The following is a 21528-nucleotide window of genomic DNA, read 5'->3' as shown; positions in this document are numbered from 1 at the left end:
CAAACAGCGTGGCTGGGGCGAATCCGCGCGAAACGTGCAGCGAAGCTGACTTCCGTATGTTCACCAGCTTTCTTGCCGACACTCACCGCTTTCTTGCACGAAAACCTCGCAACCCTCCTTGTCTAGCTCTCAGTTTCTTTTTTTTTGTCCTTTTTCTCAGGTAAACTAGCAGGGAGCACACATCAGAAGGTTAAAAATTCAATCTTTAAAACAAAATATTGAGAGTTGGCAGTGGGAGAGGTGGGGCGAGCGCAATCCAGCAGAACCCGAGAATATCAGAGAAAAAAAATAAATAGGAGTCAAAAGCAAGAGAGAGGGTGCCTGCGTAGGTAGGGCTACACACGTACATTTGCGGAGTCGCTGCCGCGTCTGTGGGGGCGTTAAAGAAATGAGCCAGAGAGGATAGGAAAAAAAAAGAAAGCCGATAAAGCTGTAGAATGCAGAAAGTGCGCCGCGTTGGAGAGTTCTCTCGCTCAAAGCACGACGCTTGGCTTCGGCCTATAAACCGTTTATCACGGCCTGCGCGTACAGTGCCGCAGATACGCGACACACGCACGCACACCCAGCCAACGGAGAAGAAGCCCCGGCGTCCTTCCAGCCGCTTGCTCTCTTTATGATTCTTTCTTTTCTTTTTCTTTTCCTCGCTCTCTTTCCGGCTCACCTGACGAGGTAAGTACTGCGCAAAGAAAAGTTGAAGGCCTTCGCAGGAAAAGCGAATGCGGCGATACCGAAGAGAGTAAAAGACCAGCGACGGAGACCGAGCCGATACAGGTACGGCCACCGATCCTGACGCGCCGCACCGCGCCGCGCTGCCTGCCGTCTTCTGTTTCGTGGCGTCCGGTGAACGCGCGCGTCTCGGCAAGAGAGAGAGAGAGATAGGTTGAGAAGGGGGGAGGGGTGGGTGCGGGGGTTCGGGGAGGCGTCTAGCAGCACGCACAGGCACCGCGATCACGGACCGCGGCGATTCGCGAGCCCGACACCAGGGCGGCGGTGCGGCCAGTACAGTGTGTCCCGAAGAGAGGGGAGGCGAGGGAGGTGGGGAGGTTAGGAAGAGTAGGCGAGAAGGATGCGCGCACCGCAGAGTCCGCGGACGCGATCGGCAGCGCCGGCGCCAAGTCGGGGTGCGCACGGATAGGAGAGAGCGAAGCCCAGAATGAGAGAGGAGAAGGGCAGAACACATGGTAGTAGTCGGGCCCGCTACTCGTGTACCAGCGAGTGGAGGGCGCTACACTGTCGCCAGCGCTCCTGGAGCGAGGAGAGCTCGAGCGTCGCGCTCTTCGGCGCGCTTGTTGTAGGAAAGCGCGCGGCGGTTTCAGTTCGCTATCTCGAGGCCCGGACTTCGCGAGACACGAGCCGCGGTTTCGCCGTGCTCGCCGTGCGCCGAACGACGGAGGCGGGCTTTTGAAACGAGCCACGCTGGAGGGACCGCGACGCGGTGTCTTCTCTCTTGTCTTGCGACCAGCGAAGTCGAGGCCTCCAGGTGTCTGTGCTGAAGGTTCGAAGAGGATCGCCGAGGCACGACTGTGCGCGTCTTCGCTTCGATTCTGTGGGGGCAGGAAATAAAAAGAACTGCTCCATCCGACTAGTGCCGCAGTGACGGTGTGCTGTCGATTTCCCCTCCGTCTCCGGTGAACATTGTGTTGTACTGTTTGAGGAACTTCTGGTCCCCGGAGCGGTGCTCGGCGCCTGGTCCATCGCCGGGAAGCTCTTCTACTTTTGAAGAGGTTGGTCCCGCACTGTTTCTTTGCATGATGCTTTAGCAGGGGCTAAACACATTCTTCGGTAGAGTTCGATTAAACAGTTGCGCGCACCTTTGCGAAGGACATCTTTAGCAAATTTAACATTCGTTGTCACGCGCTGGCTCCCAAATTGTTGGGAAGTCATGAACGACATTAAGCACTGCGTTCAGAAGTCACTTGTAGCCCTGCAGCAACGAAGACTTTTCGGAACTCCACATTCGCTATAGTTCACACTGCACGACGTAACTATTATTTACCATTTTGGCAGTTGTCCACCCAAGGAATTTCGTCACGTGCACTACCCGTGTCTCACTAAGACAATGGTAACTTCGAGCATTTTGTTCTTGTATGGCGTTTAAATAATTCACAAGACTTTGGACACTATCTGTCAAGAAATTTTAGCGCAGTTACGCAAAGTTAGTATTGCCAGACGAAATTTCCAGCGCAGCTGTGAGCAGTCCGTTAGAAAACGCTCGTCTTCATCACTTAACCGAATGGAGAAAACAAGTCGGCTGATTTTCATTGGCTTAGCGACCAGTGAACAAATAACAGATACAACGCTAATGCTGGAAAAAATTTTGTCGAATTTCATGAAGGTAATAGAAAACTGAATATCGTGCGTCCAGATATTTCACAAATATAATCTGCCTAATGCAGTTCCGAAGCGGCCTTTCATATACGGGACGTTTCTTTTTCCTGTTTAGCGAGCTTCCTAATAATGATAATCGCACGCTACAACCATTGGAAGAAATTGTTAATAACGAGAAAAGTATTATACAGTAAAATATACACATTCTCCCATAATTATACCCAATGCGTATAACAATGCGTATCCGCGTATAGTCGGACTATGCTAGAACGCAAGCTTCGGTCACCACCTTGTTTTCTAAAGCCGCATACCACAATCGATGGAGCTTTAAGTTATGTTTCCTGGAGGAAAATGTAGTGGCACAGTTGCGTACCCAAAATAAGAACTATGGGCAGAGGCCCATTTGCTTTTTTACAATGCAGCTTGCCTTTACTGAGAAGCAACGTTATGGCATTGTTCTGCTCTGCCGTGTAGTAGCAGGCAGATTAGGAGAGATGAGTGTTTTGCGCTCGCTATATCGCAAGACCTTCAGCTGAGAAGTAAATCGTGACACTTCAGCCATATGCGTGCTGGAGGATCTGGATATCTAGTATGGGCAAGACGAAACACCGGCCGATAGTGTTGAATGTTTTAAATTATTTTCTCTGAAGTGCTATAACTATCTACTGGTAGCCATGAAACGCACAGTGACACTAATCACCGCTAAAAAATAAATACAAATGAAAACATAGCCACGACACGAGTCCAATTTCAACAAAGCTTGCGTAGAAAGCCACAAGGGTGTTCTAAGGAAAAGAATACAATTATACACATTCATGATTTCACTATAATTGCAGCGGCGACTCAGCGGCCAGAAATGTGCCGAACCGATATATTAAAGCCAAACATGTTTTTTATCGTTCTCATAGCTCTAAACTACGTTGCAACAAACCGAGAATCCCGCAGTGGCTGTATTAGTGGCGTCGTCCAACTTACATGCATACAGTGGCTGTCTCCTATGAATACTACAGTTATGTCACCCTACGATTGCGTGAATAGCCTTTGCCACATCGGGCATGTTATCCAAGTTCACGTCCCCAAATTGCGAGCCTCCAGAACGCCAGCGAACTAAACGCCATTAATGAATGCAGTTCCCCCGGCTTTTTCTCAAGAATACAATTTATCGGGCAAAACGGTACTGAATTCATAGACTACCGCGAACATATTTGGAGCGGCAGACGCTTCTAACCAATTAATAACTCAGATTTCTTGCTATAAAGGCGCTACTCAATTTAGTTAGTACTCTGCCGTAATTACCGGGTGGGTCATATGACACACACCCTGTGAAGCAGAAGAAAGATGGTGTTCTGTAGGTGCTGAACAGCCTGTAGGTGCTGACATTTCTTTCCTCCTGCTTTGTAGGGGCTGAAATATGCACCATGTCTGCAGAGTGACGTATGGCGTCCGTGAATTTATATGAATCTGGATAACAAAAAAAAAGCAGGTAAAAGAAAACACGCATGTCATGACGACGGGGACATTAAGGGTTGGTAGCCTATTAGGCTAACTGCGGGCTAGACACATCAGCTTTGAGGAACTAATGTTCCCAAGCAAACACGCCGGCTAACACACGGCCTCTTTCACTCTTGCGCTATTCTTACTAAGGTCGGAGGTTCCTGCTACCCAAGTGGCAACGAGAAAAGGTACTTACTCTAAAAGCCTAGGTTAGTTAGGTATCATCAAGACGTACGCCCGAGATATACTTCCCAGCGAGCGTAGGTGGCCTAAAATTTACCAGTGGCAATGCAGAATGTGCCCCTGCCCATTAAGATACCACGTTCAGCAGTATCATCGCACAACATCCTTGCAGTATGAATATTTGTCGCTTCCACGGTGGTAAGCGCACACGAACCTAAGTGCTTGCAAAACTAAATACAATCACAACAGGTTTAAGATTATTTAAAATTAACTGAATTCGTCGGTTCAACGTGCCGAAACCACGATTTGATTCTTAGGCATGTCGTAGTGGCGGAGCAGATTATTTTCCCCTCCTGGTGCCCTTTAACGTACAGCTAAATCTAAGTAAACGAACGTTATCGCACTTCGCTCCCAGTGAAATGCGGCCGGCCCGGCCGAGATCGCTACCATGACCGGAAGCTCAGCAGCGCGAAGCCATAGCCAACACGAGTCATACATGACCCCTATTTTCTGGCATAGGTTGTCGGAGATGTCATGCTGCCTTGCGGAAAACTAATTGTGGGTGGCGAATCAGAAAGTCTTTGCACCTATTTTTTATTAGTCAAAATAAGGTACATGCAGACAATTACAAATATACGTACTATTCTACGTACCTTACGCTATTTTCCCACATATTCCCCACATCGGTTCAGACCCCCATTTGTCCCATCGCAGCACTAAATTTTAGATGCTGTTTTAGTCAGTCAGTGATGCACGCGACTTCCCCGAACGCTCATTGTCACGCAAGTCTTCACGGCCTTTCGCTAACTCACAACACCGCCACCTGACACTTCTCAAGGCGAGACACCTTTCCCCATACGTGGGCTGCATTTCCCTGTGGATTTCGATAGGCGCTCGTCCCCCCCCCCCTCCCCCTTACTCTCCATAGAAAACGAATCACACTTCTTCGCTTGTACGCCGTGGTCGTGTGAAGCATAACAGCCATCTTCAAAGAACTGGCAGCAGCGCCGTGCCACGGAGCTACCGGTAGATAAGACCGTGCCGGTCCGAGGGAGGTCCACCGCTGGGAAGGGATATGCGGACTTCGCATTAACAGTCGTAATTTGGCTAAACAAAAATAGGGGCGAAGTCTTTTTGATTCACTGTCGCATTATGACTGCGTACATTGCGGACTCTAGTAGTGACCTCGCTGAGAAAACGACAGTCTCACGCAATTCGGCGGCAAGAAGTTAAAAACAAGTCATGCGCGTTCATGATATCTAAACACAGCGCGTTAAGATGGTGCCTACCAGATGGTGACGGCTGCCGTGCTGTGTGCGGGCTGTGCTACTGTGCTCTATGAGATACGACAACGTCCTTTCTTGTAATTTTTTATCGAAACCGAGAAGAGAAGAACACAGTCAATTTAAATGCGGTTTGGGAGAGCTAAACAGAGAACAAGAGATCAGGATGTCATACGCAGTGTAAACATTGATAGTCGAAAATGAAATTTGCGCACATACACAAACTCGCATGTACTGTCGAAAAATATTCCCAATGGAATATTGCTCACGAAGACAAATAAAAGACGAATGAAAAAAACAAAAAAAACCGATGCTAACAAGTACAGTACAAGCTGTACCACACTAGCATCGTCGTACAGTGCGGTGCGGTTTTTTTACAGGGAACTTTCGTCAAGTGTGCAATATGCTGCATATCATAGGTCAGGGATGCACATAGTGTAAATATATAAAACTTTGCCACCGTATTTGGACAACTTCACCCAAATTCACCTTGCTCTGCTGTGCTACTTTCGATCTCCATAGGCTGACGACATGGGCCACTGAGGAGAGCCGTTTAATTAAGCCACTGAATAACTGGATGGTGCGTTTATGGTAGAACGCTTCTCCCTTCCGGGTATGAGTGCGCCCATTAAAGAAAAACTAATCAATGAATGCACGCGGGTAGAACTGGGCAATGGAATGTAAACAAATCCAGAGCGTCTGTTTTAACGTTGTTCAATGTTTTAATTTATTCTTGCATTACCACTACGGTATTGCTGAGTATGCCCTGTCTTCACGCTGTAAAGGCCGCCAATAAACTAATACACGAAAGGCAACCAACAAAATCGAAACTAACTCCGAGCTTCACCGATTTCTGAGCTGCGCCAAATGAGCACATTTAGTTAAGTCATGGTTTTGAAGGTTTTAACGCCGGCGTGCACTAAAGCCGATTTACCAGATAGCTCGAGGTGTTAGAAAATTCTGGACTGAGAGTATTGCTTTGATGATGTGACCATTTTAAAGCGACCGTATTAAATGGCTTAAAGTTTTAAGCCACCGTACTAATACAATGACGACTCAGTGATATAGGTTCTCTTACTCTGGTGCCTAAGCCAATATTTTATATTTCTTAGCACTTCATTTCGGTGCTAATATGTGGAACTGTGTAAAAGTAATCGAAAACTTCACGCAAAGTCAACTCCCGCTTTCATGAAACAAGCGCAGCCATGATGCAAACGAAAAGCAGTGTTCCGCGAATAAAAGAAAGTGATTACTGAGTATGCTTCAAAAATCATTTTAAATGAATTGGCTTCCCAGCGCCGCCGCCTCATTTGAATGCACAAAACTACAAACAGTCATTGCGAATAATAGCCACTATAGCTGTAACGCTGAGTCTACCTTGTTTGTTGCTGAATATGTTAGACCAATTTGTTCATTGTCTATAGGACCTTAGAGGCCACCTCAATCCAGTTGTTCTCTAAAGTGTTGCTATCAACGAAAAACCACACCTCAAAAGGAGGAAGCACATTTATCACAAAAAATACGAAAAAAGATATCAAACACGTCAGTCTCTGTTTCTAAGACACTGGCGGGATCAAAAATGCAAAAAACGATTCAGTAGAAGACTGAACTCGGCTAGCAAGCTCCCTTCCAGCAGCCAGCTGCCGTCCGGTGGGATTTCCTATGACGCCGCTGAGCTTCTCCTAGAAAGCATCCCAGCTAGAGATCGTGTGTGTCCGGAACCAGACACGAGGAGTTCCGCCCAAGTAGAAGAGGACATTCGCTAGCCTAATGGTAGGGTCCCAGTGGTTGTTTCGGCTAACACGCTCATAGAGGGTGAGCCAGTCCTCAACGTTGGCATTATCTTTGCCGGAGAAAATGCCAGGATCGCGTAGATTGGTAACCGTAACGTAGGTTGTTGTCGGGATCGCAGGAGTAGAAGCAGACGAGGTGTTGTCACCGGGAGCCATGGGGGAAAGGAGGACGGTGCGGCCGCTGCGGAGCTCCGTGGCGAGGGCGGGCAACGGCACCCTCCACCAAAATGTTACACGAACGAAGGATTAAGAACTGGAGACTATTTACAAAGTATATTTACAAAAGATAACTGCAGCGCTGGCCAGTTCAGCCGACAGCTCTAGAGCCAGAGAGCGTTCGTCGTCTTCGTCGGGGCGCCCGTGTGTATCGTCCACAAGAAACACTCAAGATGCATGTATCAGTATTTTCAGAGCTTACATCCATAGGCGGGACTAATTCTTTCGCGCCAAAAACCTAGCCGTTTAGCGTAACTTGACTATTATTATCGATTGTTACTTCTCTACAAAAAGTTACCTGGTGCTTATGGGCGCCGTAGCTCAATGTATTGCTTGTACCATACACGAACGGTGGACTTATGAGTCTGCTTAGAGTATTCATCAAGGCCACAGCAACGGTTTCATGTCCAACTCTATCAACATCATCATTATTATCATCATCATCATCATCATCCGTCTGTTACGATAGCACATCATGGTGGTCTTCGCGTGGCAATACGGATTCGTAGAGCAGGTGTGCTACACATCAGTGATATGGGGACGTAGTCTGCGACGATCACTTCCGGCGGCAGTTTGGCCCTGCGATACCATCGCCATCAGGCGCTCGCTGATTGGTTGGTTGAGCAAATTCGGATGAGCTGATTGGCTGGCTGAGCACTACGTCACACGAAGGCGATAGTATCGCCGAAGTGATCGTCGTAGAATACGTCCCATGCTTATTTTCAGTTTTAATTAAGTGTTCCCTGCACAGGAACTGCTCAAGGCAGAGAAGCGATACAGGAAGTACATTTTTTCGGCGAGAAAACAGTCATTATTGTGCATTAGCGATGGCTGGTGAACTTATTTGGCACTGCAACTATCGTGCTGCTTAGTAAATTTTGCTTCTCATGCCTTCGCTAAGGAGATAGGCGTCCTGCTTATTGCCTGATTTCCTCCTTCCAATTTAGGCTAGACACCTGCGTTTAAAATCCAAGGCTTGAATGAATGAATGAATGAATGAATGAATGAATGAATGAATGAATGAATGAATGAATGAATGAATGAATGAATGAATGAATGAATGAATTTGGGCTCACTTGAGGCAGCAACAGGACGTCCTAAGTCTTAAATGATGCATTGTTTTCTGTGGTAGACAGATTATTTCCGGCTTAGTAATGATGGCCGCCAAGGTCGTCAGCCACTTGACATTGCAGTCAAGTTTAACCCACTATAAATAATGCTTGTGGTCGTATGCTGAAGCAACACTTCGGTTGTTTCAAGGATTTCACTTCGTGGACGCGGCATTTAGCAGTGGTTTCGAAGACACATCTGGAAAATCACACTGAGCGGCTAGCTACCTTTCGCACTTTTTTAGGCAACGACAGTGTTTGTGTGGAGCGCAGCCGCTGTCACAAGAAACGAAGCCATTACCTACATGACAAATGCAGACTCGCGGACGCTTGGTCGGTCTCTTGTTGCATACAAATTGCTCAATAGCGTCGGAGAGATGCGAAATTCTGGTCTTGCCCTTTAGAGTTTTCTAGCTTCAGGAACTCTACGAACATTACGTGGCACTACAAGGACCTTAGCAACTTTTATGTTCCGTTTAGTAGAATCTATTTTTGAATAAAAATGTGCAGGAAAGCATAAAAAAAGTCGCAGTTTCACCCAAAAGGTGAAGCTTCGATTGCGATAGCAAGTTAGTAGACAGCTATACGAAGCAAGGATAGTAGTTTTGTCGGCCATAGAAACTAGTAACCATTCGCTTAATAATTAAACTACCAACCATGGTGTCACTCACTTCACAAGCAAACATGAACACATCTGGCTCGATGACCGCGCACATTGGCTGTGTAAACGCTGGAGTGAGGAAGTGCGGTAGCAGCAGCGAGCGAATTGACCTTCGTGCTGCCTCTCGCGGCAACGCAAACTAAGCGGCGAGAACACGGGGCACACCAAGCTATCAACGATCGGCGCGCCCTGTCTCCATCGGAGATCGCTTTCAACAAGATAGGGCCCGCGCGGCCGTGCCATACGAAGCAGCCGCTGGAGTAGAATGCAACCCCCCCCCCCCCTCACACACACACACACACACACCTGTCCCTCCACTTCGCCCGGTTACTTGCGCACAATGGAAGACGACACGCTTCCTCATCGCTTTCCATCCTTTCGCGCGCGCAAGATTGAGTCACCATCGTCGGCTCACCCTCTCTCGCTTTCACTCGCACATGCCAGCAGATGGCGCGCTGTGACGATGTTATCACCCTTGAAATTTAACTGCAAGTTGACGGCGACGCCGACGGCAACGAAGACGGCAGAAATGCGCCTGGAGTGTCAATATAATTGCCATCCAAATAAAAAGGAATTTCGCTAAATTGAGGGTGCATGACTGGGCTAGCTGGTTATCTATACTTGTGCGTTAACAGCGCAGAGGGGAAACATGGAAAAGAACGAGACCGACAAATCGTCCAGCACATGTCGTCGCCTCGTTCTCCTCCTTGTGTCGCCTTTGCACAAGTGACGCACAGCCTGATTCATGTTTACCATACGCACGCACGCACGCACATACACACACACATACAGAAAGAGAGAGAGATATACTACTGTGTACATGACTGTAGCAGACTTTATCTGGCTCTCCGAAAAGGTTTTCACAGCTGTGAAAGAAATCGTCCCGGGTCAGGAACGGAAGCGCCTCTCACAACCTTTTCGGAGCCGCCGCTCTAACCTCCCAGCTGAGCCAACAAATGAAGTTTGAGGATTAGTTTAGCGGAAGACTAAAAAAATAAAAAAAAAAACCCTTGGTACGAACATAACCAAGCCACGTTCAAACGTACATTCAACCGTTTGTTAAAGCGAGGCAAGCGCGTGCGCTCTCGACGCTTGCACGAAAGCCCATTGCTCCGCCGTCCGCTCCGCTGCTCAGCTTTTGACAGCATGAAGGCACACGGGGAGGGAACAGTGGAGAACACGCGCTTGCATGAGAAATCCGGGACGGAAACGCGAAGCAGTTCGCGACGAGGTGACGCCGGCGTCAAAGCGCGAAACTTGTATGTCCTCGCGACCAGGGGCGTAGCCAGGGGGGGGGCTTATGGGGCTTCAGCCCCCCCCGAAATTTTTTCGTGCTGTCCATGCACCGCCGACCAAAGTGACCTCCGGCGCCGGAAATCACTCTGGATTTTGTCTAGAATGTCTTTTTGACGCTCGAAAAGACATTTAACCGCGAAGATTGCAAACTCGGGCTGAATTTCGTGGCAACGCCCATACACCGGAAGTCACATAACGCCAAGCAGTCCCATCTGAGCACAAAGTTTCGAGGGCGCTTTGATGGTGAGCGGGCTCGCCGTGGCATCTCACTGAGGCCACGGAATCTGTGGAGCGCATGGATATCAATTGCGAAACTTTATGGGTATAAATCTCATAAGCTCTTGATGTGAAAGGTGCATTGACATTTCCAAAGTTGTGCTTTAGATTTTCAATTGCGGAACTTTGTGGGTTTAATGTTGTTATAAACATTGGACGCCAAATGTCTATTGACTTTTCTAAAGTCTTACATCATAACATACAACGAGACAAGCCAAATCAACACACTAGCAGACGAGTTGACAAACAGGCAGCGAGGTCCAATGAGACGAAGCGCTGGGGTGGTTCATTTGTGCCGTCATGTCACATAAAAAAATATAAACATTTTTTTTAACCTACGCCAGAACATCCATGTCAAGACACTCAAGCCAGCCAAAGTAAATACGTTCTTATTTATTTTTTCTACTTTGACTTTTATTCGCGAGGACACAATGAGCCTCTTCGATTTTCTTTTGTTCTCACTACCCTAACCGCGGGCTGCCAGAGCGAACCAGAGCGCATACGTTTTTCTCGTATGGCCCCGACCACCGTGCGGTACACTTTGGTGCGCGTTCGGTTTGCTCTGGCCGAGTGGATTTTCACCGGACAAAGTTTTGGACGTTTTCTGGCTAGCAGACGAGAAAAAAAAAAACAATGGTCGCTCGCCGCCGTCACTGTGGGGAGTCGAAGGATTGCACCGCATTCCTTGAGCGGAACCTTTCCGGAAAGTCTTCTTTCGCCCCTGTAGGATACTGAGCAGTATGCGTATGGTTCTCAGTGGACCAAGCGTCTCATGTTTTCTTCGGTATTCCTTCCGTTGCCCCAATAGGTGCCCGAAGTAGGCATTAGATTCTGGCCAAGATACTTTCCTATGCGTTTCTTTTTCCTTTCGGGGCCTCCGCCTCACAAAAAAAAAATACATTGTTGCGGCGCAGCGAATTGTCGCATGGTGAAAGTTCGATTTTGATACTTCTTTTGCAGAAAGTAATGGGCGACGGGACGCTTCAGTTGCCGGATACGTTTATTATATTATTGCGAAAGCAATTACATGGACACTCCAGGCGCATTCCTGCCATCTCCCTCATGTGTCGTATAAAGTCCAAGGGTGATAACATCGTGACCACGCGCTGCATGCTGTATGTGCGAGTGAAAGCGTAGGAGGGGAGGTGGAATGGGTGAGCCGACGATGGTGGCTCAGTCTTGTGTGCGCAAAGGAGAAAAGCGGGGAGCAAGCGCGCCGCCTTCCGTCGCGCGCAATACATCGGGGGAAGTGGATGGAATGGGGGCCGAATCTAGGATTCTGTGAATCTATGATTGTGCAACATGTTTATTTGCCTTGTTTGACACATTATATACAGTTACTTCTTTATTACAGTATTATGTACGCATTATACAGTTATTACAGTTATACAGTTATTAGACGCATTATATACAGTTAACTTATACAGTTACATACATAGACTCATTGGAGACTTATACGTATACTTAAATATCTTGTTGCGAGGTTTTGTGTATACATGCAGTGAACTTTGTTTCCAGTGACACTTTTTTGTCCTTTATCAAGCAGTATTTTCGCATTTGCATATCCCATTGTATCTTTGCATTTCTAATGTACGAGGGCGAGTCAAATGAAAGTGAGCCTACCCTAACCGCGCAATAATGGTTCGATTCATTATCTGCGAGGCATGCGCGTAGGAGACCGGCATGTCTCATTTACAAAAGTGACACGCAGGTGTGAAGATAAATGTTCTTTAATGCTCTCATACACTGCGTTGAATATGGTTGCGTCACATAATGGACACTTCAAAAGTTGAACAACTCGGTGTCGCGAAGTTTTTGACAGCTGAAGGTGTTTCCAAAACAGAAATTAATCACCATATGACCGCCGTGTACGTTGAACACTGCATTTCATTGACCACTGTGAACCGTTGGAGCAAACGGTTCAAAGGACGTTGCAAAGACATTCCAAGACCGGGCCAAAACCATCGTGCAATCACCCCCCACACAATTTCAAAGGTTCATGAGCTGCTGAAACAAGAACGGAGGATAAGCATCGATGAACTGGCAGACCATCCGAACATCAGTCACGGTTCGGTTCACGCCATAATTCATGAGCTTCTCGGCTATCGGCTCTTTGGTGCGCAATGGATCCCCAAGATTTTTATCCATCGCGAGAAGACGAAGAAGTTTCGCGCTGCCTTGACTCATCTGATCGGGTATCACAATGAGCATGGTGACTTCCTGTTTGCAACTGTGATCGGGTACGAACCTTGGTGCCACTACTACGAGCCTGAAACACGACGGCAAAGCTTACAGCGGAAACATTCGAATTTACCACGCCCAAAGAACGTAAAGGCCATCAGTTCCGCTGGAAAGGTGTTGTTGACTTTTTTTTTTCGATCGACAGGGTCCATTACTGATAGAATTTGCTAAAGCTTGAGAGGCTATCAATTGTTTCCGTAATTGGGAAACGCCAAAACGGCAGCGTGTTGCAATCAAGAACGAACAACGTGGAAAATTGACGAATGGGGTCATCTTGCTCCACGACAATGCCTGTCCCCACGTCGCTTATGTGGTTAATACAAAAGTGGCAAAGTTCAAGTGGGAAACGCTGCAACATCCGCCATACAGCTCAGACCTGTCACCTTGCGACTTCTACATTTTGGGGCAACCGAAAAAACAGCTCAAGGGAACCAGATACAGACTTTTTGAAGCAGCAACCCAAGGAGTTTTGTAAGACGGGAATCACGAAACTCGTCAGTCAATAGGACAAATGTCTAAATTCTCATGAAGACTACTTTTAAATAAAGTACCCCATTGTTGGCTCATTCATTTGACTTGCCTTCATATATCTTGCAGAACTCCTGCTTTTTATACGTGCTCTCTGTCGCGGCTATAACTTCGGTTCAATTACTCACGATACACGACAAGGGACAGCTACTCCTGCGTAATACAATGGAACAAACGACAGCGTCATTGAGATTTTTCACTGGCCATTGCATATATACAAGAATGTAAGCACGGTTCTTGAATGACAAAGTTTCATTAAGATATTTGTCCTCAACTTGTTCAGTTCATTGCCTTTTAATTTTTCATATCAGCGGCATGCACTGCTTTCCTGGTCTCGAACTGATATAGTTCTAAAGTTCGTGTGATATTTTCTTTACTTAATAAATAGACAAAAAACATGGAAGCATTGACGTCAGTTATGTTGGGCACAATTTTTGGCACATACGAGTATAATATTTTATGAAAAAAAATACATATTTTACTTGTATTTAAAGAGCGTAGCTTTCAAGAATTCGTTTGCAGCATCTTTGGCAATGACAATGCAGTTATTATTCATGTATTTGATCCCTCGATAAATTGTTTAAGAGGAAGATTTGGCTCGGGCCCAATCCGACGCGGCCTATTCAAATACTTGTAAAACGCAGAAACGCTTTTCTGATATAATCCTGCTAATCGCTTTTATTGAAATTGGTTGCATTTGAGAGAGAAAGTTAAATCCTAGTGTCTGTTGGAAACAGAACTTCGATTTAGGGCCTGAATTTTGTTTAAAATATTTTGGAAAATTCGAAAGATTGAAAAAATAGAAGCACGGCGTTTACAAACTAATAGCTATGCATGAAGAACAGATATTGTGGTTCTGTAAACGGCATTTATTATAACAGTCAAAGCGGACAAGTTTGCAGTGTCAATTTGTATCTTACGTTAATTGGTTACGTTGTGTACAAGGGTTCTGCAAAAGCCGTATTTCCACAATACTAAATTTTTTTGAGATTCATGTGTAACATATTTATTTTGTCCGCTGTAGATGTACTATTACATGCAATTCACAGCATTGTGATATCATTTGTCATTGTTGAGTCACGGAGTTTTAAACTTGATAGTTTCGTTTGCCGAAAATTTTCAATTTTGGCCAATTTTTAATAAATAATTGACCTCCTAAATTAAAAATTCGAAGCCAGTAGTGAATAGAATTAAACGTTTTCTTTTAAATGCCACAAACCTCAAATTTGCTGCAGGGAAAAACGTGCAGCTATATATATATATATATATATATATATATATATATATATATATATATATATATATATATATATATATATATATATATATATATATATATATATATATTGGGCCAGTGGCGTAGCGCCCCCCGAACGAAATTTCTGGCTACGCCACTGCTCGCGACGCTCCCTGCACCGCGCCTCGGAGACTTCGGGGCCGTCGCACCCGTTGTCGACGTCGTCATCGTCGCCAGCGTTCGCGCGGAATGTGTCAAATCAGCGTCCCGCGCCAGTTTGACACAACGTTCGCCTCTTCCGGCACATCCTCGCTTATTATTATTTTTTGTGTGCCCTTTGGCCTCGCCGGCGTTGTCACCGTAATTTCTCTGCGTTCTCTGTGCTCGAAGCACCGAAGCCGCCGCCACCACCTGCGCAGTAATGGACGCGAGGAGAAAAGCCGCGCCCCGAAGCAATGGCGATCTTTATTGGCTGCTTGACAGGTCGGGGCGGCGTGTGGGAATTTCTTGCTTTCTTTCCTTTTTTCCCCCACTTCCCCTACACGTTTCTGTCCTCGCTATATAGCCCGTATGCAGTCTACGCGAGGCTTGCATTCACGCCCGCTTACTTGCATTCACGTCATTTTATACTTTCCTCTCCTTTTTTCTTTGTTATGCAAGGCCAGGAAGCGACGAACGATAACAGGGAGAAGCGACAGCCACGCACATAACCCGCGGGGGATTCGTGTCTTGCTTTAGCAGCCAGCCCGCTCTCTCTCCCTTTTTTCCCTAGCGTCGCCGTGCTGGCACATTGAATTATGACGTGACGGCTGCAGCGGGCGATCCTACCTGCTTTTCGTATCGTTGCTTCTTCCTTTATTTGGGAGCGCTCCCCATTAACGGGCGACGTACAAAACGACGTGCGCGCACATCGGAACTGTCAGTGAACTTTCCTGATTTCGCGTCTTCCCACTGTGTGTGTTCGCGTGGGCGTGTGTTGCTCCTGTTAACCGACAGACGACTCTCGCCCGTCCGATGTTATTAACGTGCTCGCTTTTACAGCTGCTTACGTGACGACGTGTAGTTAACGCCGATTATGCGAGGGCGCGCATGCCAATCTCTAACGTTGCCGTTTATTTGAAGGAAGGGGAAATGTGCGAAACTATCATAGACGAAGCGAAACGTTCGTAATCTGAGAGGCGAGGTACGTATCCCAAGTTTGCGCGAATTAGGATGCACCAAACTATGTAAGTTTCTTTCTTTTTCGGGCTTTCAGTTGCTTCTCAAAATGGGTTCTATGTTAACTAAGTTGAATAATTCATAGAGCTTAACGTTCTAAAGCAACGCTAGAACCGCGAGCCACAGTGCAAGCAATTGCAAGCTCGGCAATAAAATTGACCGCCGGGATTTCTTTAAGGAGCACGTAACTTTAACTACACGAATGTTCTTTTTTTTCTTTGCGCTAAGCCCTCGTCACAGCGCGGCCACTGAAGTCCGGGATCCGAGCCGCAGGCTCGTTCTCAACGGCAGAACGCCACATCCACGGAGCCACTATAGCTGCTATTGTTGTGGTTAACTTGTGGTTAAGGGCTCATTCACACCGGCGACTTGAAAAGGTCGCGCGACCATTTGCGACTCGCAATCAAAAAGCGACCGAAGGCGACTGATGTTCACACCGGCAAGCCCGGCTGAGCGCGACCCGCAAGTCGCAATCCCGAAGATTATCGTTCTCAGCGAGAACTCTCGGAATCTACGCGTAATTTGAACGCGACGCCGGAGTAGGCCGGATGTAGACACACGAAAGATCACTTCCGGTTCGCCGCTGATTGGTTCATCAGTTTTGCGACCATGGTCGCGCGACTGAAAAATCGCGCAGAGCGCGACTGGCCCAAAATGGTCGCTTTTCAAGAAAGGCGACCGTTTGCGACGATTTGCGACTGGTCGCTTGGCGACCAACTTGGTCGCGCGACCACTGTCAGTCGCCGGTGTGAATGAGCCCTAAGACTTGTCGTCGAAGCGACGAACGTTTCCTGTATACTCGACGCCTGCTTACGGCAAAAATATGGTGGCACGCAAGCGCGGCGAATGTAATACGTGCACGCTGTTTAAACTTGGAAGGGCGACGCGATTTTTTATATATCTTGCGCGAAACTCCTGATATATATATATATATATATATATATATATATATATATATATATATATATATATATATATATTTACGCGTATATGCAGTCCGTTATTGCTTCTTGCTAGAGCGCAGGGAGATTTGTTAGGTTTCGAGTAAATATAATTTCTGGAAGCTCCGTTCATGCGTGGGGGCCCGTCTTGTCCGATGGCTTTTTTTCCCCTAAGTACGCTGGCAAAGCCGTTTTCATACCCCGATTGACTGTCAAATGCGCTTGGTTGCTTGTCCTGTATACACCGACAGCCAGTGCTCTGAATAGCGCTCACTTTGCTTCGCTCGTATGCGTTTTGCTGTACAAAATCAGCGCCCGGCCTCTCCGACGATGAAGCTCGGCTTGGTTTAGCACATCGCCTAATGAACGCTTCCGCTGCGCCCTTCGAACAAGTTTATTTATTTATTTTTTTTCCGAATGCGCACTTTTTCAACGGCCCCGTGGTTGTGAGCGTGGGCGTCAGAGGCACAGCGGGCGCCAAGTGGATTCGCGCTCCATAAACACCACCGTTTATGCTCATCATTATTAGTTTTCTTTCTCTGGATCGAGACGGCGGGGGGGGCTTCAGCCGACGCTCCGCGTACACTCAAACGGAAGGCAGGCAGAGGCGAGTCCTATTCGACGCCTTCGGGAAGGACGCTGAATGAAAACTCGCCGAGCCGGATCGCTGGGCAAAGGCGCTCGCGCGTCGAACTGCCGCAGCGTGCGCGAGCTATCATTCTCGAATTTAAATTAGTGGCTTAGAAACGGAGCTCGCACCGCAGGTCGGCTGAACGGGAGTGCGCTGGACCGGCTAGCCCAGCGCATGCAAGGCCCATTCGCAGCCCGATAATCCTCGACCGGGAATCGGGGGGGAGCGGGGGGGGGGGGGGGGGGGGGTGCCCGCGCGCGCGTCCGTCCAACCGGGGCTTGCAAGTTTTCGAGGAAACTTTCCCGCCGCGGAAAGCCGGGCTCCGTCGTCCCTCTCATTAGGGGATCTGCAAACGTCCGGCCGAATTCCAGATCAAGCGAGCCGAGAAGAAAGTCGGCGAATTTACGAGGGATTAACCGGATCTAAAACGCAAGCGCTTCAAAGCCGCCAGCTCTAGGAGTGGCTGCTCATTATTAATAACTCTATCGAGCGCAGTTCAAGCACGACTTGATCGTGCTTACTATATAGCGAGTTTGGCGGCATCTAAACTAAAAGGAAGCTTAGCCGCACTATCGAAAGACGGGAATAAGAAGAAGAGAAACGAAGAAAGAAAGGGAGCTGAGAGAAACAGAGCTGTTGTGACGTGTTCACGGGGTTAAAAGCAACGATCGCGCGAGAATGACTGCGTATAAGCTATACAGAAAAGCCCTCGAACAGGGAATTGAGAGGCTGAGGTCATTCGTGTTCAGCATGCGGCGTCAAATGCGTTTAACCAGAAACCTTGTAAACGTAAGTTGTCAGCGCAGGCGACGTTGAACACTAGCAAAGCATAAATGCCCTGCATTAAACAGGAATAAAAAGAAAGTATTGCACGCTCGGAGAGGCTGCTGTACGGCGACACCAGCGTCCCGGCTAACAGCGCCACGGGCGGCGGAGTTCCCGAGGCAAAAATGCGGCGTCACCTCTTGGCGGGGTGCACACAACAGTCGACTTGCGCTTAATGCATAATCCTGCATGGACCGGCGTCTTTCGTTTCTTTCAAGTTTTTAATTACACGTCTAGGGACTCCAAGCTTTTGCTTTTCCTGACTTAGTAATTACTCGTTTTGGAGTTTCTGTCGTTTTGAAGTTCTTGCGCTTTGGAAAAGATACGGCCCGAAAGAAAATTTTAGCGGCGGCTCAGCGGCTAGAAACGTATGAGGCTGAGCACGAGGTCGCACGTGTCATTCAGGGCCGCGGCGGCTGCATTCCCCTGGCGGCGGAATGCAAAAGGACGGTCTGCGAGTCGCATCTTGAAAGCGACAGACGTCGGTCCAATACGACAGGCGTCTACATTGTAGGACGAGCTCGAGCAGAGGCGCGGTGTTATACGTTTGTGCTGGTAAGGGCGGGACGTAAACACCAGAGGAGAGAAAAAGTCCCATATAAAATGGAAAGAAACAGGAGAGCTGTTTTTGATGAGTGATTCTCCGGGCACTGAAGCCGCTCGGAGCGACAGCAGGTACTTCCACGACTGCCACAACAACGCTCGCAAATTTTAACGTAAATTCCTTGTCTTTTTTTGTAAACGTCCTTCACTGTAGTTAACATTATTTCTGTAAAAATGTCGATTACGGAGGGGCGAGAGGAGGGAAAGGGAGAGAAGTGATAAGGGAAAGGCAGGGAGGGTAAACAGGCTTAATCTGGTTGGACCCCTGCACTGGAGAAGGGTCGGACGGATAAAAAAAGATGACAAAAAGGAAAGGGGTGACTCGTCACGCATGCATGAGCTCTCTCTTTCTCTCTGTCTCCCTGAAGGGTCCATCGTGGCGAGGAGGTGAAATGACTGGCTATGGCTGCGCCGCCAAGGAGGAGGTACGGGACCAAATACCTGTCGTGGCGGCCGCATATCGAAGAAGGCAAAATGCAAAAAAAAAAAGAACGCCCGCATGCGAGCATTTGGGTGGTGGTTCAGAATTCCCAGGTGGTCAAAATTAATCCACAGTCACCCCCACTATAACAAGCTTCATAATAAGATTACCGTTTTGGTACGTAAAAACTACCCAATTTATTTGTTTTCTTTTCAGGCCAGATGACGATGCGCGACGGCGCGTAATGGCACGGAAGGCTAGACGGATGGAAAGCACAGAACTAGTTTCTTAGCTTGTAAATATTGTCACAGAAAAATATCTGGTTTACGCCATAGCAGACCTTATCGCATCATCGTAAGTCAGGTTTCCATAAATGCGACAGCAGAGTGTGGGGTTTATTAGCGCTTCATAGTAACACTGCCCGCCAGCGATTCCATGTGTTGCAACGCCCTTCGTCCGAAATGAGCCGGAACCCGTGTCTGCGAGAGCGAGTGCGCTTCACCGGTTGGGGTAGGTGGAGGAGAGCCCACGCCGGCAGCCGCATTACTCTATTCTGTTTTTCCTCGATGCATCAGGCCAGTGTCTATATGCACCGCGTAATGCGACTTACCAGGCTCGATCTAGCTTCGGCTGGCACATTGTATCATATATATATATATATATATATATATTAGGCGCGTTACTGTCGTTTGCACGGATGCTGTGGGCTATAGGAATGCGACGCGGTGCGCCCCTTCCGCATTGATGTAAACGCGGCTACAGTTTACATTCATGCGCCTGCGGCTTTTCGAGCATTCGTTAATATTAGTGAAGACTGTTAAGACATGAAGGCTGGAAACGGGCAGTTCGTTTATTTATTTATTTATTTATTTATTTATTTATTTATTTATTTAAGATGCTTTCAGGGCCCGAAGGCATTACAGAAAGGAGTGGGTGAACATAACAAAACATTTGTGCAATATACAAAGACAGATTCAATGTGGCGTTTCATGAATGCTGGTTTTGAAGGTGTCGGTATCCAGGATGGCTGCAACGGTGGCGGGAAGGTGGTTCCAATCTTTGCTTGTGCTAGGGATGAATGCACTACTGCAAAGTTTAGTACGTGAAGACGGCACACCAACTTTGAAACTATGGTCAGAGCGAGATGATATGTATGACGGTTGGGTGATGAGCTGTTCTTTCAACTAAGGGTTGTGGTGGTATATTTTATGGAATAGCGAAAGGCGGAAGCATCTACGACGGAAAGAAAGTTCTGGCAAGTTAAGTGTTATCTTCATTGAGGTAACGCTAGCATGTCGGGAGTAGTTTGATAAGATGAAACGTGCTGCACGATTTTGAATGGCTTCTATGCTGTTTATGAGTGTAATGTTAGCTGGGTCCCAAATGGCGCATGCGTATTCTAGTTTGGAGCGAAGTAATGTTAGGATCCGCGACACACCGCGCCTCTCGCAGGCACCCTTGCGCCGGGAATGACCTTGAAAACAAATTGTGACCAGGGCAAGTGTCATGACTATTCTGAAAGAGAGTGATACTACTTCCGAGTAAGTTTCCTAAAATTACTTGTCGAATATTACTCTGCAAAGTATCATGTAACGAAAGAAGAGGGTTTTGTCAAAGAGTCCATTTATTCTCTGTGCTTACTCTTGCCAACCATCGTGCCTTATTTTATTTATACGCAATAAAGTTTTACTCTCTCTCTCGCTCCTTGCGCAGCCGTGTCTCCATTTTACAATGAACGGCAATCATGGGCTATGAAATAGGCAAATCGTACTCGCCACTTCATTCGTCAGACATGGCAAAATGCGAAACAAAAAAAAGATTAGATATCCGACCCATGAGGTAATCAAAGATCTTGCGCCCTTAAAGGCGACTGTTCTAATTACTATGCTTGTACAATTTAAGCGCAAACGAGCAGAAAGGATAAAGAGAGAAAAAGCTGGCGCGGAAACCAGTCAAGCGGATTGTTAACTAATTAAATAACCGATGCTGACCGTGCAATTGAAACTGACTCACTAGAAATACGCAACGGCAGCTACTCCACTCCACCCCCCCCCCCCCACCTCCCTGCTCAAATTTCACGAAAAGTAATGGAATCCCAGCAGCACAAAATCCTCCACTAGTATTACTCGACCACACGATGCCGATGACTTCATAGATACGGCCCGTCGTTGTTTACAGATGTGCAGGACGGCGAAGAGCCTTCTTCGCCTTCGTCCCAATCCCTGCAGAGCAGCATCAAGGCGA

At 47.4% G+C, this 21528-nt stretch overlaps 2 protein-coding genes across 8 annotated transcripts in view; one reads left to right on the top strand and one right to left on the bottom strand.

The window, feature by feature from the left end:
• LOC139059120 (uncharacterized) overlaps window positions 1-21528 on the bottom strand; it is a 724926-nt gene that overhangs the window by 445958 nt on the left and 257440 nt on the right. The gene's annotated exons all lie outside the window — the stretch shown is intronic.
• Window positions 1143-21528, top strand: part of LOC139046708 (uncharacterized) — a 208386-nt gene continuing 188000 nt past the window's right edge. Inside the window, exon 1 of the mRNA XM_070537037.1 lies at window positions 1143-1724. The gene's annotated coding sequence lies outside the window, so the exon portion shown is untranslated. The remainder of the gene's footprint in view (window positions 1725-21528) is intronic.

The sequence above is a fragment of the Dermacentor albipictus genome, chromosome 4 (assembly GCF_038994185.2).
Source record: "Dermacentor albipictus isolate Rhodes 1998 colony chromosome 4, USDA_Dalb.pri_finalv2, whole genome shotgun sequence".
In the NCBI taxonomy this organism is placed as follows: domain Eukaryota; kingdom Metazoa; phylum Arthropoda; class Arachnida; order Ixodida; family Ixodidae; genus Dermacentor; species Dermacentor albipictus.
Note: the sequence above shows the minus strand (reverse complement) of the source record. Positions and strands in the feature narration are given on the sequence as shown.